The following is a 19,038-nucleotide window of genomic DNA, read 5'->3' as shown; positions in this document are numbered from 1 at the left end:
ACTCAGCACAGTCAGATATACAGTATTACATAGATGATGCAGCACACTGAGGCTGAGCACAGATATGGTATGTGACTGTGTCACACTGTGTATCGTTTTTTTTCAGGCAGAGAACGGATTAATTAAACTGGTGGTCACTGGTCACACTATCAGCAAGTAGTACTCCTAATATGCTCCCCAAAATTAGTAAATCAAGTGTCTCTACTACTCTCTAGTCTACTCTAAACGGAGAGGACGCCAGCCACGTCCTCTCCCTATCAATCTCAATGCACGTGTGAAAATGGCGGCGACGCGCGGCTCCTTATATAGAATCCGAGTCTCGCGATAGAATCCGAGCCTCGCGAGAATCCGACAGAGGGATGATGACGTTCGGGCGCGCTCGGGTTAACCGAGCAAGGCGGGAAGATCCGAGTCTGCCTCGGACCCATGTAAAAAGGCTGAAGTTCGGGGGGGTTCGGATTCCGAGGAACCGAACCCGCTCATAACTACTAAATTCTGGACTAAATTCTGGACTGGAATCTGGACTGGACTGAATTCTGGACTGGACTGGATCCTGGACTGGATTCTGGCCTGGATCTTCAAAAAAAAAAGAAAACTACTCCATTTAGTTTTGTTTTTTGTTGTATGGCTGGTGATACTGTTAGGAATTGAGTACCTGGAACTCAGGGGAGTATGCAACTACTGGGAAGTTCCAGTACTCACCGGTAAAGCTGCAGCTAGGTTTGAGGTTGGCAGCAACTCGTGCTCTACCCCTGACCCCTCTTAGTGGTCGGATGGTGCCTGCGGTGCTAAAGTTCTTGTGCCCACGGCAGCCGCGCTTGAATGGGCGAATTAGGTCCACCCAAACTCCGATGCCCCCCGGTCTTAGTAAGTGACAAGGCACCACCCGAGACTGCAAGTGAGTAAGGGGAAACCTAACTAACCCTGCAACACCAATGCACGAGTGGCAATGACACCATACCTCCCAACATGACCCTCTCCAGGAGGGACAGAATACTCTGTTTCTGGACTTTTTCTCCTAATGTATGATTGCTCTCACCTGTGGTGGAACACCTTTCTTATCCATTAACCTGTTCAGCACAGGTGATGACAATCATACATTAGGTGAAAAGTCCAGGAACAGAGCATTCTGTCCCTCCTGGAGAGGGTCATGTTGGGAGGTATGATGACACCAACAATGGTTTGAGATGTTATAAACAAATAAACAGTGAGAGCAACAATGCTCAGGGATGTTAAAGATAAAAATATAAACAAAGAACTGTTAGCATGGGTACTCCACAAAACCTGAACACCGGCTGGCAAGATCTGGTCAAGAATCGATCAGGCAAAGTCTCCAGGTCACAGCACAACACAGGCAGGATCTCCAACGAGCTGACAGGGACCAGGAACAGGTTTGCAGGAAGCTAACCAGGAACATACAGGTACAAAACCCTTCTTCTATCACCAACTCTGGATGCAGGGCCAGATGAATAATAAAGGAAGCACGCCCCAATCAGGATAGCTGGAAGCCAGGCACAAGGTAAATCCTGGCATGCAAACAGAAATATAACATAAAATACATGAGCAAAATGCAAACAGGAATGAGCCACTGCCGTAGCTCATAACAGTGTTTCCTAGGCAATAAAATGCCTCAAAGTTTAATAAGCCCAAGACTAAAAAGCCATGAGCAGCAAGACAACCCCCAGCAAAACCTGATAAACCCACAGCTTGACGGAGTGGGCATCCCCCCGAGTGACCTCAGGGTGGGAAGCCAACTTCTTCACTTTGCACAAGTCTGGATCAAGACCACTTCAGATGCTTGGGTGCAAGAGGTAGTCTCTCACAGGTATGCCATCTCTTTCAAAGTATGTCCCCCTCAGCAGTATTTCCACCTTAGCCTTCCATCAGACACAGAAAAGTCTCACAGCAGGAGTAATAGTACCAGTTCCTCAGGCTCAAAAAGGAAGGGGCTAGTATTCGTCCCTGTTCCTTGTACCAAAGCCAAATGGGACATACAGACCTATTCTCAATCTCAAATCTCTCAACAGATTTGTGAAAGTTTCCAAGTTTTGCATGGAAACTCTACGCTCTATAGTTCTAGCAATGGAGCCAGTGGATTTCATGGTGTCATTGGACATACAAGATTTTGCCATTTGGTCTGGCTACAGTGCCCAGAATACTTACAAAAGTCATGGCAGTCATGGCAGCACACCTGCATCATCAGGGATTTAGGATACTTCCTTATCTGGACAACATAATGCTTCTGGCCAGATCACAGGAGGTATTGCAAAGCAAATTACAAACAACAATAGCCTTCCTACAAAGTCACGGTTGGCTTATCAAGTGGAAAAAGTCCTCACTTATACCATCCCACAGGATAGTACATCTGGGAGGCTTGCTAGACTCTCAAAATCAATGACTGTTTCTACCAATGAACAAAATATTGAAAATAAGGGACAACATACAGCAGTTCCTTCACCATCCTCAGGTGTCAATTCACTTGGCCATGCAAGTCCTCGGCCTGATGGCATCTGCATTCTACATGGTAGAATTTGCCCAATTTCACTCTCGCCTTTTACAAAGGTTGATTCTAGCCAAATGGAATGGCCAGCCTCATCAGATCAAACAGCCTACCATTAACTTGGTGGCTCCACAGCAATCACCTAGACGGGGTCACCCCTTCTGGATCCCAAACTGGGTGCTTCTCACTACAGATGCCAGCCTTCGCTTTTGGGGAGCTGTAACTGAGCAACACTAGTTTCAAGGCAGATGGAGCCTGGCAGAGTCTCAGTTACCAATCAATGTTCTGGAGCTGTGGGCAGTTTACAAAGCATTGACACAGGCACGCAGCATTCTCCAAGGCAGGCCTGTGCAAGTTCAATTCGACAACGCAACAACAGTGGCATATATCAACCATCAAGGCAGCACTCGCAGCAAAAGTACCGTTTAGTACATTCCGCCCAGTGAGAGAGCTGAACGCATTCAATCACAATCAAGATAAGGATTCCTCAATGGAGCATCAGTGACTGCCATATAATAAAGACAGCATTATATTGCACATAACTGTAAATATTAACTATTGACATTTTCTACATGTCAGCCACAGATATATTGATGATTATATATTCATCTTAAACACCAGCTTCACATACACGAGTTCTTGTACATTGACAAAGAACTCAAAAACCATTGCACCAGAAAAAAAAGCCCTTTCTATTGTATAGTGCAGTGATGGAGCTATGCTGTTTTTCACCTAGAGCAAAAAGTCATCTTGGCAACTGCCTGTACTACAATACCAGTGGCAGTCATACAATACAGAGAGCATAACAGTGACTGCCATATATTACAGGGTGCAGCATATAATACAGGGAGCAAGGTAATCAACATATAATCAGAATGCATCACTGACTACCATATAATACAGAGAGCTCAATGATCACCATATAATACAGAGAGCATCATTGACTGCCAAATAATAAAGAGAGCATCAGTGACTATCATATAATACAGAGAGTATCAGTGACCGCCATATAATACTGAAAGCATCAGTGACTGCCATATAATATAGAGAGTATCAGTGACCACCATATAATACTGAAAGCATCAGTGACTATCATATAATACAGAGAGTATCAGTGACCGCCATATAATACTGAAAGCATCAGTGACTGCCATATAATCTAGAGAGCATCAGTGACTATCAAATAATACTGAAAACATCAGTGGATGCCATATAATACAGAAAGCATCTGTGACTGCAATATAATACAGAGACTATCAGTGACTGCCATATAATACAGAGAGTATCAGTGACCGCCATATAAAAATGAAAGCATCAGTGACTGCCATATAATATAGAGCGCATCAGTGACTGCCATATAATACTGAAAACATCAGTGACTGCCATATAATATAGAGACTATCAGTGATTGCCATTTAATAGAGAGAGTATCAGTGACCCCCATATAATAATGAAAACATCAGTGGCTGCCATATAATAAAGACAGCATCAGTGACTACCATATAATAAAGACAACATTAGTGACTATCATATAATACAGACAGCAACAGTGACTGCCATAAAATAAAGACAGCATTAGTGACTATCATATAATACAGACAGCATCAGTGACTGCCATATAATAAAGACAGCATTAGTGACTATCATATAATACAGACAGCATCAGTGACTGCCATATAATAAAGACAGCATTAGTGACTATCATATAATACAGACAGCATCAGTGACTGCCATATAATAAAGACAGCATTAGTGACTATCATATAATACAGACAGCATCAGTGACTGCCATATAATAAAGACAGCATTAGTGACTATCATATAATACAGACAGCATCAGTGACTGCCATATAATAAAGACAGCATTAGTGACTATCATATAATACAGACAGCATCAGTGACTGCCATATAATAAAGACAGCATTAGTGACTATCATATAATACAGACAGCATCAGTGACTGCCATATAATAAAGACAGCATTAGTGACTATCATATAATACAGACAGCATCAGTGACTGCCATATAATAAAGACAGCATTAGTGACTATCATATAATACAGACAGCATCAGTGACTGCCATATAATAAAGACAGCACCAGTAACCAACATATAAACAGAGAGCGTCACTGAACAGATAATCAACTTTAAACAGCGAATTATGACCAGATATGAACAAACATGGACTCATTTTAATATTAACAGTTTTCTCTATAACTTTATTTTCTAAAAGAGGAATATTTGTTCTCTCCCACCTAACAGCAGAACATTTTAAGCAGCTGACGAAGCAAAGAGGCAATAATTCCTCTCCGTCCAGCATGATATATGGTGTGCTACCCTGCAACTCTATTTGGCATGTCCAAGACATTCTGCATGTCAGGCGTTACCAGTCGCACCATTTGTCTGCCGCTGGCATAATGAAGGCACTCTACATCTATCTTCTAGATAGTTTATCTGGTCTTTTAAAACTAACCAGATTCAATGTTTTCCAAAGGATCCGCAAAGTGCTGTCTGTCTGCACTGAGACAGCAGATCTGATGTACCCTTAGCGCGTCTGCGAAGAATTGCGCTGACTGCTCTCTACATTCTGGGACAGATAACGGGAGAGTGAGGAGCTGAACGCGGCTTAGTGATGAGTGCATTAAGGTGTCCAGGAGGATTTGGGAGAAGAAAAATGAACATCGTGTAATCAGAAACAGGAATATTTATACATCCATAGATCACAGTTTTCAGAAAACATTTATTACAAGTATTTTTATATTTTGGAAAATGAATTGCAGAACAACTAGTACAGCGATACAGGGGCTGATTCCGCGGTGATATCGCGTCAGTTCTGCTGGTGGATCTTGTGTGTTATCGTCCTATACCTGCTTTGGATCCATGCGCACATATGGATAGATGATTCCGAGTTCTACAGAACTGAGTATTGGCGGCAGAAGCGTGTGACTGGGTAGTATACATGTGCACTAGGTGAGAATGGGGTGCAGAGGGAACGCTGACATAACTGGACTCTATACAGAATGATGTGTGGTGATAATACTCAGATAATTCCACAGTTCTAAATGTTCCAGAATAAATCAAAACTATCAAATACAGTATTTAAATCTGGGTCAATGGCCTGTCATAAATGAGACTGTGTTCGGTGAATATATCTCCAGAAGATTTGAACACATTGGATAAAAATTGGTGTAAAACATTTATTGGGAGTATAATGCTGCACACACATCGATTATATGGCCAATCTGTCCGATATCAGCGGATCACACAGATAATTGCTGCGTGTATGCGGATGACCGATCCGTTAATATTGATTGGACGGACAAGCCAGAATGTGCAGCGTTTCTCTAGAAATTCTATATTTTAAAAGTGTCATGTCGGCTGCATTGGTCAGTGTATAAACTCTCCACGGCACAAAGCATCTGTGCATCATTCATACCCTCTCAATACTGAAATAACGACACAGACAACTGAAAATGCGGTGAACGGGGTCAGCTTATTTGTTTTGTGAGGGAGGCCTATTTGAATCTAAACTGAAAATAAAAATTCCCTCCTCTAACTATGGTGGCGGGGAGAAGAACGCTTGCATAAAACATTGAAATATAAAGCAAAATATGTGAAAAATGTAAATAATTCAAATTAAGATTATCTTCAGGGCCTCCTGCCCTTAAGCACCGGGATGGGCCTACTGCCTACATCCCCAACTACATCTGCAACTCGTAAGTGCCGAGCTATTCGCCCTGCACTTACCGGGATCACCAAACAAAAAACTTGGACCAACTGTCCTACTTATTCAACGTAAGGGACAGCTCAACTAAAGTGTACCTAGAGACCCACCTCAACTAAAGTGTACCTAGGGGCCCATCTCAACTAAAGTGTACCTAGGGACACACCTCAACTAAAGTGTACCTAGGGACCCACCTCAACTAAAGTGTACCTAGGAACCCACCTCAACTAAAGTGTACCTAGGGACACACCTCAACTAAAGTGTACCTAGGGACCCACCTCAACTAAAGTGTACCTAGGGACCCACCTCAACTAAAGTGTACCTAGGGACCCACCTCAACTAAAGTGTACCTAGGGACCCACCTCAACTAAAGTGTACCTAGGGACCCACCTCAACTAAAGTGTACCTAGGGACCCACCTCAACTAAAGTGTACCTAGGGACCCACCTCAACTAAAGTGTACCTAGGGACACACCTCAACTAAAGTGTACCTAGTGACCCACCTCAACTAAAGTGTACCTAGGGACCCACCTCAACTAAAGTGTACCTAGGGACCCACCTCAACTAAAGTGTACCTAGGGACCCACCTCAACTAAAGTGTACCTAGGGACACACCTCAACTAAAGTGTACCTAGGGACCCACCTCAACTAAAGTGTACCTAGGGACCCACCTCAACTAAAGTGTACCTAGGGACCCACCTCAACTAAAGTGTACCTAGGGACCCACCTCAACTAAAGTGTACCTAGGGACCCACCTCAACTAAAGTGTACCTAGGGACACACCTCAACTAAAGTGTACCTAGTGACCCACCTCAACTAAGGTGTACCTAGGGACCCACCTCAACTAAAGTGTACCTAGGGACCCACCTCAACTAAAGTGTACCTAGGGACCCACCTCAACTAAAGTGTACCTAGGGACCCACCTCAACTAAAGTGTACCTAGGGACCCACCTCAACTAAAGTGTACCTAGGGACCCACCTCAACTAAAGTGTACCTAGGGACACACCTCAACTAAAGTGTACCTAGTGACCCACCTCAACTAAAGTGTACCTAGGGACCCACCTCAACTAAAGTGTACCTAGCGACCCACCTCAACTAAAGTGTACCTAGGGACACACCTCAACTAAAGTGTACCTAGGGACCCACCTCAACTAAAGTGTACCTAGGGACCCACCTGGTCTGGTGATGTCCCTAGAGGTAAAAACTAACACAGACTGTAACCACTTTCTTCAACGGAACTGTCCCTCAGGGAAACATTCACTAAACCAACCAGATATTATCTGACCGTTCTGAACGCTGCCACCTCATGGCCGACACTAAAACGACTACAACCAAGGAACCATCTAAGGGAGGGAGGGACGGGCAAAAGCTTCTTGGCAAAGAGGCAGAAGTTACTTCAATAGCCCCTAACATATTCCTTCTGTCTTCTCCTACCCTAAAACCACCAATCTATAACCATCTGCTGTCATGATGCAATTCCTCCAAAACTAGAAAGTTAACCCCTCAGTTGCCAGGTTTTTAAAATACCGTATTTCAGCCACAGCCAGGTTTTTATGTCGCTTCAGTGACATGTAAGTGCCCTCAGCGTTCTTTCCCTGCCACGGCCAACCAACCGACACACATTTCCCCTGATCCTTCACACGTGCAGGAACGGCAAAATGTCTCCTCCCTGGGGGCAGAGCACCAATATCATGGCCAATACACTGTGAGAGAACTTACAGCAAATGCCTGTGATACAGTATCTGCACTGTCCCAGGCTGCCTGATGGTGTGACTGGCGTCTTACGTGTACGCCCGGCATAATACACATATGTCAGGTTTCCGACACATGGGCCTCAGTATAACAGATAGCGCTAGTGCTGGTTTGTCACATGTACTAAGTTCTACCCTTCCACCTTCACATACTAAAATGTTCTACCTTTTCCCCTTTACATCCCACACTTTGCTCGCCTTCCCCCTCTACATCCTACAATCTACTCCCTTCACCCATCCTCATCCCACACTGTGCTCCCCTTTCCCCTCTACATCCTACAATCTACTCCCTTCACCCATCCTCATCCCACACTGTGCTCCCCTTCCCCCTCTACATCCTACAATCTACTCCCTTCACCCATCCTCATCCCACACTGTGCTCCCCTTCCCCCTCTACATCCTAAAATCTACTCCCTTCACCCATCCTCATCCCACACTGTGCTCCCCTTCCCCCTCTACATCCTACAATCTACTCCCTTCACCCATCCTCATCCCACACTGTGCTCCCCTTCCCCCTCTACATCCTACAATCTACTCCCTTCACCCATCCTCATCCCACACTGTGCTCCCCTTCCCCCTCTACATCCTACAATCTACTCCCTTCACCCATCCTCATCCCACACTGTGCTCCCCTTCCCCCTCTACATCCTACAATCTACTCCCTTCACCCATCCTCATCCCACACTGTGCTCCCCTTCCCCCTCTACATCCTACAATCTACTCCCTTCACCCATCCTCATCCCACACTGTGCTCCCCTTCCCCCTCTACATCCTACAATCTACTCCCTTCACCCATCCTCATCCCACACTGTGCTCCCCATCCCCCTCTACATCCCTCATTGTTCTCCCCTTCCACATCCTGCAATATGCTCCTCTTCCTGCATCCACTTCTCACATTGTGAATCCATTACACCTCCATACAAACACCATATGACTGAAATGCCATGCGTAGACGCATAACCTGACCTCCAACAATTTCATTATTTGTTGATGGCTCAACCATCTCCTATTGCCCCCAGGAGTGATCCTTGACTCCTCCCTCTCCTTCAAACCACACATTTAGACCCTGCCAGAGATTCCAGATTGGACTATTGTAATCTCCATAACACCTCTCTCCGCTCCAATCTGTTCTCCATTTTGCTTCCCAGCTCATGTTCCTCTCCAAGCATACTACATCTGTCGCCCCTCTCCTACTAGCCCCTCACTGGCTTCCTTTCCCCTTCAGAATCCAATTCAAGCTTCTCACACTCACTTACAAAGCCCTCACCCACTCCTCTCCCATCTACATCTCTGACCTTATCTCCCTTTACTCTCCCACCCGTCCTCTTCGCTCTGCTAATGCTCACCGCCTCTCCTGCCTCCTGTTTACCTCCTTCCACTCCTACCTACAAGATTTTTCACGTGCTGCACCACTTCTCTGGAATTCCCTACCTCTCCCCCTCAGACTCTCCACCTCTCTACAAAACTTCAAACGAGCTCTCAAGACCCACTTCTTCACCAAACCCAGCCTAATATCATCCTATCCTACCGTGGCACACGTTTACTGTATATCCCATCTGTGTCTCCCCGTCTGTCTGCCCTTTCCTCTTCAGAATGTAAGCTCTAACGAGCAGGGCCCTCTTCCCTCATGTGCTTTTCCTTCTCTAACTTAGATTATCATCTACTCCATACTCCCTACAACAGTCCCCGGAGGAAACCCACACAAGCACAGGGAGAGTATTCAAGCTCCACGCCATTAGGACCATGGTGGGAATGGAACCCATGACCTCAGTGCAGTGAGGCAGTAATGCTAACCACTACACCATCCGTGCTGCCCATGTCACACCGCACCATGTCCCCCTCTCCTGGGCAATTGCAAGTAATCTTACCACGTGGCTGAGGGTTTCTGTACCATTACAACACTGAGCTGTGTATATGCAGGGGTCACGGGTCTGTTTCCATCCACTTATTTAAGCGACGATACAGGTCTAGGGACGCAGCACGTTGCAGAACAGCGTAGGTGTTGTTCCGTAGGTACAATTATATCTGATCCCTGATGTATGAGTTGATAAACATGAGTAAATGCTTTTTCCAGTCCCCAAACCTGGATGAATGTAAATTGCTGAATAAAAGGTTTGAAAGTCACGGGGTTCCTAAAACTACTCAAAGCAAACAACAGGCCGCTTGTGTATTGAAGTTACATTACATTCACTTGTTGTATCTAGTTCCAAAAAGCCACAGGGATTTCTGCTCTTTCCACATCTATATCCGTGATGGAAAGAAAGTGCAGCGGGAACAGAAGCCCACCACTCTACAGATATAAGCAGCTCATTGTTCGGGGAACATTATTACATACAGCGTGCGGCCTGAGTGACATCACACGATCATTTGCTGATTAGCCTGGCAGGGGAACACTAAGCATTACTTCCCAATTACTGCCAACAGACTAACAAACGCCCATTAATCATACGTGACGGGGAAACTCTGGGTATCCTTCAACTTAATGGTGATGCATCTAGGTCAGGACGTGTAATCTACTTCCCAGGTAATACGTGGCTGCGTTATACATCTGAGCAACAGGTTTCGTTGGGTGGTGGAATAAGCAGGATGATAAAAAAAAATTTTGAGGCTCAGAAGGAACCGATGAATCAAAGTGGCGGCACATTTGTAGCGTAAACAGAAAACTTCATACAACCGTTCATTGTAACACTATACTTTTATTTTTCCTAGTTTATTCAGTATTGTGACACATTTTATACTTGTCGCTACATCATCTATATAATAGTAATAACATTTCAAATGCAAAAATCAAAATGCCCTTTTTTGTGCAGTGGCGTCTGTAGGAGTAATTGGAGATGCTTTCTCTATCAATGTCTCTGTTACGTGTAAGTTTCTGCACCCAGACACCAACGGCTCCAGTCTGATTCACAGATGACCCCCAGACAGACTTTTTCCCTTGGAAAGACAAACAAAAAGATGGAAATCTGTACCGTTCCTGCGCCTCATGCCTCACAATGTAACATACCTCCCTAAAGGACGCACAAAAGACCAGAGCCATGTCTCTCATTTTCTTTTCTTTGACTTTAAAATAAAAATAATTGCACAATAAATCTTAAATCAGGATAATTATGTTTGTATCCCGTGAGTGTATTTTTTGTTATATTTTTTTAACTTACAGATCTGCAAAACCACAGTTCCTGTTTACTATATTCTTAAGGATATACTTTTCTGCGGTGAAAAGACACCTAGCGCCATTCGGCAGGCACGTTATACATCTAACAGGGCCTATTGACATAAGCTTCCAGAATAAATATTGACAGCGCAGTAAAAATACTTTTCCCTGATTCGTGAAGCCAGAGATGCTGGAACTTTCTGCAGTTTATTTTCAGGTTCTGCATTTTTTTCATTATATCCTTCATTTCACAACGTGGCGGTTTTCCATAAAACATACATTCAGTTATCTTTCCGGAAAGTTAAAAGAGAGAAATGGCAGCAGAATTTAGGTGAGTGACATATGTATGACCCAATTCTGGCTTCTGCAACTTTCCAAAAGGATTTACAAGGTATGGATCATATACAGTGCACAAGGAGTGTAGAGTCTCATGTCTGTCACTGGTGAAGGAATATGGTTTCTGGGAGTTATCCAGCTTTAATGTGTTAAATATTGTAATGGATATATGGATCCAGTGTCACCTAGATGTCATTTTGTGGCCAATCATTTCACTAGTAGCCAGCGGCATTACAGAGGTTCTCCATGACCAATACTCATGGGACATGAACGGTGCTCACAAGGCTCCATCATTATAATCATTGGTTCCTCCTATAAAGCTACATTATGTGCAGGCAGTGGAATCCATACAGGTGTGAGCAGACCCCACCTACCCATACGTCTGCCTGATATCCACCATCATCATTAGATCCATCTGAAAGCAGGAGTATAAGCACAACTCTGCATAACCGTAACGCCACTGACTTGCCCCATCTTAGCTTTGCCTACATGAGGACCCCCGTTACAGATCACTTATACCTCGCCACTCACACAGAAGGTATGTGCGCCTCTGCATCACTGTACCCGGAGTGCATGCAGCCCAAAAACACTCGTTCTTTACTCTGTAAACAGGCGATGGGCCGGCTCCGCATCAGCTGTTAAGTGTTCATTAGAGGAAACCTCCATTCAAAAAGAATTACCCCTAAATATGTATCCGGTCTATAGATCTACAATAAAAAGGTCTACAGTCAATAGGTTGACCACTAATGGTTGGCATGCATTAGATTGACAGGGGTCAAAAGGTCAACATGTTAAAAGATAGAGATATCAAAATGTTAACAGGTTGAAAAGGTGGACATGACAGTGGTTAATTTTTCATACTTTACCATGTAGACTATGATTGGAACAGTCACCTTGGCCAAAGCCGTGAGCCACATGAGAGCGCTGTACACTAATGGGGCTTACTTGTGGAAGAAAAGTTACAAAACACAAAAATAAAATTACAAAAATTGTGTCGACCTTTTTGTGTCAATCATTTCCATATTGACCATTTGCCCCTATCGACCTAATGCATGTCGACCATTAGTGGCTGACCTACTGACGGTAGATCTAATGATCTGCACCCAATATAATAATTATTTATGGCTGTGTGCTTAGGCAAAATTGTGAGTGAGCCGCTCCCTTGGCTGAGAAGCCACCCCACACGTGGATGATCTCAGGATGACACATGGTAGCACTCACCTTTCCTTCTCCGGACAAGGGCAAAAGAAGCCATTTCTCTCCAGGAAAGACATCAGGGACAGACTGATATTCTACAAAGATTGGACAGCTGAGAACTGGGGTAAAGTCATTTTCTCTAATGAATCCCCTTTCAGAGTGTTTGTGGCATCTGGGAAAAGGCTTGTCTGATCTTGTTTTCCAAGTATCCATCTCTCTTAATTCTTGTCTTTGATCGCAGCAACTCCTCAGCCTCCAGTTTTCACAGTTATTGTCTCCAAGTCCCAGCCATCAAGTAACCTGTTATAGTCCTCAAGTTACAATTATTCAACTCTCAGTCTTCACAGCTATTATCCTCAAGGGGCATAATCAAGTACCAGTCTTTGCAGTTATCTTCTTGCCAGAGGCTTAACTACCACCCCTGCAGCCACTGCAGAGGCTTGGAGTCCGCATGTCAATCTGCTAAATGTCAATCCCAAAATGACCACCGCCATGAAGGAGACATGCTAGAGGTCATACTTGACCTCTAGCGTCTGACTGCAGGGAAGTGGTGTTGGGAACTGGGAGCGCATAGCTCTGGCAGCAGCGGCTGCCTTACACCTTGGCAACGAGCATGAATACCCCTTGGCAACAAGCTTTAAAAACTCCTAGCAACAAGCTTTACCCCCTGGAAACAAGCATGACACCCAGAGCATGAAAATCCCTAGCAACGAGCATGACACCCAGTGCATGAAACCCCTGGTAACAAGCATAACCCCCTGGAAACAAGTATGACACCCAGTGCACCGGACCCCTGGCAACAAGCATTACCCCCTGGCAACGAGCTTGACAACCAGCACATGAAACTCCTGGCAACAAGCATTACCCCCTGGCAATGAGCAAGACACCAAGCGCATGAAATCTCCGGCAACTAGTAAGACATCCTTAGCATGAAAACCCCTGGCATCATGCATGGAACCAAGAGCATGAAACCCCTGGCAGTGAGCAGGTAATTTAAAAGTAATTAGAAGCCTTACTGTGTTTCATAATGCGTAATGGACATTGCGGTGTGTGGTATGATGTATCACGGACATTGCAGTGTGTGGCATAATGTATCATGGACATTGCAGTATGTGGCATAATGTATCACGGACATTGCTGTGTGTGGTATAATGTATCACGGACATTGCTGTGTGTGGCATAATGTATCACGGACATTGCAGTGTGTGGCATAATGTATCACGGACATTGCTGTGTGTGGCATAATGTATCACGGCAGGGCCGGTGCAAGGTTTCTCGGCACCCTAGGCAAGACTTCAACCTCCCCCCACCCCCCCACCATCACACCTATCAGCCACCACAGGATAAAATAAAACACATTGGCATCCACAGGAACAAATAATAACAAACACAATGACCCCTTTCAGGAAAAAAAGAAAAAAACACATTGGCTTCCACAGGGTAAAAGAAACACACATTTGCCCTGACAGGAAAAACCAAAACACAATGCTCCCCAGTACATAACTTGCATATAGCCCTTTATTATTGTCAGAACAGCAAATTAATGTGCTCCTGCTAAGTACAAAGGGAAAACGTGATGGCTTCTCCAACATATGTGCAAGGCCCTATCTTAGTATCAAAATTATTATTATTATTATTTACTTATATAGTGCCACTAATTTGTACACAGAACATCAGAATTCATATCTCTCCCTGTTCCACTGGAATGGGAGTGATACTCTCTAAAATGCAAACACACACAGACAAATCCACATAACCTGACCATATGTTTTTGGAGTGTGGGTGGAAACAGGAATACCCAGAGGAAACCCATAGAAACATAAAAAGAACATGCAAACTCTACACAGACAGGCCATGACCAGGAATTGAACTCATGACCTGAGTGCTGTGAGGCAGTAATGCTTACCCTATGCTACTGTTCCGCCAATTGGATAATAACGTATCAAAAATGTTGCAGACTGTATAGAGAATACACCCTACAGCAGTTTGGGAAAGGGATCCTGACGCTTAGGATGCCGGTATTCAGAAGAATGACAGCAGCATCCTGCTGCTTATAGGTGGTCATTCCGAGTTGATCACTCGCTAGCAGTTTTTATCAGCCGTGCAAACGCTATGCCGCCGCCCACTGGGAGTGTATTTTAGCTTAGCAGAAGTGCGAACTAAAGGATCGCAGAGCGGCAGCAAAAACAAATTGTGCAGTTTCAGAGTAGCTTCAGACCTACTCAGCGCTTGCGATCACTTCAGACCATTCAGTTCCGGATTTGACGTCACAAACACACCCTGCGTTCTCCCAGCCACGACTGCGTTTTTCCTGGAACGCCTGCGTTTTTTCGAACACTACCTGGAAACGGTTAGTTGACACCCAGAAACGCCCACTTCATGTCAATCACTCTGAGGCCGCCATTGCGACTGAAAAGCAACGCTAGACCTTGTGTGAAACTACATCGGCCATTGTGAAAGTACTTTGTGCATACGCATGCGCAGAAGTGCTGTTTTTTCACTTAATCGCAGCGCAGTGAACATTTTAATCTAGCGATCAACTCGGAATGACCCCCATAATCCCAACCCCTCGTAGGAAAGTATGCTAACCCCCTTCCCTCCCCTACCTGCCGCCTAACCCTCCCTTCCTGCAGTCTAACTTTAATTTCCCCCCCTGCAACCTAACCCTACCATGGTGCCTAACCCTAGCCCCCTCCCCCCACAGCCTAACTGTAACCCTCCCCGGCATACTTACATTCAGTATGCTGACTCTTGGGATTCCGGCATCGGGATTCTGAGCGTTGTTGGGCAGTTTATTTTTAGTGTGTGCAGTTAGATTTCAGTACTAATAAATGGTAAAAAAAATAGAACACGACAAACTGACAAATACATTTTCTGAGCAGCAGGTACGGATGTCTTGTTCAGCCATACACTATATATCTGGTGATATACTATGTTGGTTCATTGACAGTTTTTATGTTGCAAATATAGGTGAAATGTGGCACCCCCAGCCAATGTGGAACTGCAAGTCCCAGCATATCCTGCCAAAAAAGAAGCAGGGCATACTGGACAATGTAGTTTCACACCAGCTACAGCTGACACATGGAAAAAAAAAACTCCACTACCTACTTGCAAGGAGGAGTAACCGTCAGACGGAGAAGCAATCAGTCGGCATCCATCACAGCCTATGCACCTACAGGTCTTCCGTAGGTCTGTAGGACAAAGTAAAAAAAAGTCTGTAGTAGTATCACATGCTGGTGCTGGTCCCACAGTGACAGTTGGATCAGGCTGCAGATGCATAAACCACTGGTCCACTTTCTGTAGATGAGGCGGACCAGGACATAAATGACGGAGCGGCCTGGGGCATATGTGACATTCTGCCCCCCCCCCCCCAAGTGCAGCCCGCCTGTTGCTGTGAGGGGGGGGGGGGGGGGGGCTCAGTGCTCGGTGCTGCCACTGAATCTGCCTATACTCTCAGCAACTGCAGGCCTTTTGTGATACAGTATGTGTGCAGGGAACTTCTTTAACTGGGTGTACTACGGTATGACAGTGCTAGGGATCCCAGCGCCCAGCATACCGTCGCTGGGATCCTGACCGCTGGTATACCGGCAGCGGGGCGAGCACAAAAGAGCCCCTTGCGGGCACGGTGGCGCTTGTTATTCTCCCTCCAGGGGGATCGTGGACACCCCAAGAGGGAAAATAGTTGTCGGTATGCCGGCTGTCGGGATTCCGGCGTCGGTATGCTGAGCGCTGGGATCCCGACAGCCGGCATATCAAATGCCACACCTTTAACAGAGTGTGAGGTATAGCATTACAGGTACTGGATGTTTCCCAGTGAGCCCTGTAACACATACACAACTACACACACTGAGGCCCACACACACTCATACTGAGACACACACACACACACACACACACACACACAGTGACACTCATACTGAGACACACACACACTGACACTCATACTGAGACGGACACACGGTGGCACTCATACTGAGACACACAGTGACACTCACACTGAGACACACACACTGACACTCATACTGAGGTAGAGGCACATGTACACTCATACTGAGAAACACAATGACACTCAGGGGCGGATCCAGAACAAAATGACGGGGGGGGGGGGCACCAAGACAGAGGAAATGAGGGGGAGGTACTTTAGTGCGCACATAAGACGCACGTGCTCCAGAAAAGTGGGTTTGGCCTTGCAACAATGGTTGTGGCTTCAAAGAGAATGCCATATCCATGAGGCAGTGGGTGACGCCACAGAATGTGAGATTGTTTGTGACATAGTGGATGACGGGCAGAGATAGTGGGTGACAGGGAGAGGCAGACAGGAGGGAGAAGTGATGGGGTGAAATAGTGGGAGAAAGAAAGGCAGTGGGTGACAGGGAGAATGTGACGGGGAGAGGTAGTGGGTGATGTCAGGTAGAGAGTAAAAGGCAATGGGTGACATTAGAGAAAAGTGATGGGGAGAGATAGTTGGAGACAGAAAGGCAGTAGGTGACAGGGAGAATGTGATGGGGAGAGGCAGTGGGTGATGTCAGGTTGAGAGTAGAAGGCAATGGGTAACGGGAGAAAAGTGATGGGGAGAGATAGCTGGAGACAGAAAGGCAGTAGGTGACAGGCAGTGGGATCTATATATGGGACACCGGCCTAGATGGAAATGGGGCAGAGAGATGGTGGTGGGAGGGGGAAACACTAGGCTGTAGAAGGGGATACACTGGGCTGAATGAGGGGATGTCCTTGCTGAGTGGCAGTGAGATGGGGGCAGGGGGCTGGGAGAGGGGAGACACTGGGCAGACAGGGTGGTAGATACTGGGATAAGGGAGTTAGTGAGATGGTGGGGGACACTGGGCTGGATTGGGGGGCCCAGGGCACTATGAGTGGGGAGGCACTTGGCAGGATGGGAAGGGGGCAGTGAAAGGGGTAACACTGGGCTGGTGAGCAGGGATCAGTATGTCTAGACTCACTGGGGGGTTCTAGATGGGAGAGCAGTGAGATGGGAACAGTGGGCTGGTTGGGGAGGGAAGGGGAAACATTGGGCTGGCAGGATGGGAGACACTGGGGCTAGGGGCAGTAAAGGTGGGGGCACCAGGCTGGAGAAGGGAGCAGACACTGAGAGAGCACTGTTTCTGTCTGGCCCTGCACATGCGAGTGCAGCACCGCACACTCACTCAGTAGCCCTTCCCGTGTCCCTGCACCCTACCTGCTTCCTCGGTCCCCAGCTCAGCTCAATCACCCCTGCACTGCCAACTCTGTGCAGGGATCTGTCTCCTGGTGGCGGGTCCGGCTGGCTCCATCAGGCGGCAGCTTGCTCCATCTAACAGGCGGCGGCATTGACGGATCTCTCTCCCCCGCAATCAGCGTACCGCGGAGCCCCTCTTCCCCCGTGTACTAGTGCAGCCAGGGAGAGGGTGACACTAAAGTCCGAATTAGGCCCAGCCCGCGAATCAGAATCCAGGAGGCGGAGCTGGGCTGTTCGTTCCTAGGTAAGCTGCTACAGGAAGGAGGGACCGACAGCCGGCGGCCTCATTGTGCAGTGCAGCATTAAAAAAAAAACACCTCCTAAATGACAGGGGGAGCACGTGCCTTGGTGCCCCCCCCCCCCTGAATCCGCGTATGATGACACTAATACTAAGTCAGAGACACACACACACTGATACTGAGACACACACTGATACTGAGACACACACTCATACTGAGACACACACACACTCATACTGAGACACATACTGAGACGACAAACTCATACTGAGGCACACACACACACACACACACACACACACACACACACACACACACACACACACACACACACACACACACACACAGTAGTTAGTTACCTCCAGCTTACAGTATATCACAGGAGCAAGTCCGAAAGAACAGGCAGCAGAGCCATAGAAAAACCGCCGAGGACCTAGCATACTCGGGGGGGGGGGGGGGGGGGGGGGGGGGGGGGGGGGGCGTGGCCTAATCACGGAGGTGTGGCCACGCCCCTTTTATAAAAAAAAAACCACCAAAAAAACCCCATCAAGCAGCAGGCTATGGAGCCGGCCCGGCAGATGGGGGACACGGGACTGGCCGAGGGGGAAACCAACTCTCTGCTCCCACTGCATAGCGGTGCGGCAGTAAATTGTCTAGCTGCCTGTCAGTCAGCTTAGCATCGTTGCAGGACTACCCGCAGCGCTGCTATGTGTCTCCATGCCGCCGGGTGCCTTGCTGCTGCTATTTCATGGGGGCTAGTAAAGGGCGAAGGGGGGAGAGCGGGTTGGCGGCTAACAGTCAAAACGACCAGGGCTCCTGACAGCCTCAGCATACCGCCCCCTCAGGTCCTGGCGCCCATAGGCAGCTGCCTAAAGCTGCCTAATGGAAGCGCCGGCCCTGTATCACGGACA

The 19,038-nt window shown here is 46.6% G+C and overlaps 1 long non-coding RNA gene across 1 annotated transcript; it reads right to left on the bottom strand.

Moving 5' to 3' along the window:
- Positions 1-10,683: 10,683 nt before the first annotated feature.
- Positions 10,684-18,572, bottom strand: LOC134911914 (uncharacterized). Its single transcript, XR_010176960.1, has 3 exons — positions 18,487-18,572; positions 15,767-15,849; positions 10,684-10,908 (listed from the first exon to the last, which is right to left on the bottom strand). It is a non-coding gene; the product is annotated as an uncharacterized LOC134911914 (long non-coding RNA).
- Between the last annotated feature and the right edge of the window lie 466 nt (positions 18,573-19,038).

Source organism: Pseudophryne corroboree, chromosome 4 (assembly GCF_028390025.1).
Source record: "Pseudophryne corroboree isolate aPseCor3 chromosome 4, aPseCor3.hap2, whole genome shotgun sequence".
Taxonomy (NCBI): domain Eukaryota; kingdom Metazoa; phylum Chordata; class Amphibia; order Anura; family Myobatrachidae; genus Pseudophryne; species Pseudophryne corroboree.
The sequence above is the reverse complement of the archived record's forward strand: the minus strand, read 5'-3'. Positions and strand labels throughout refer to the sequence as shown.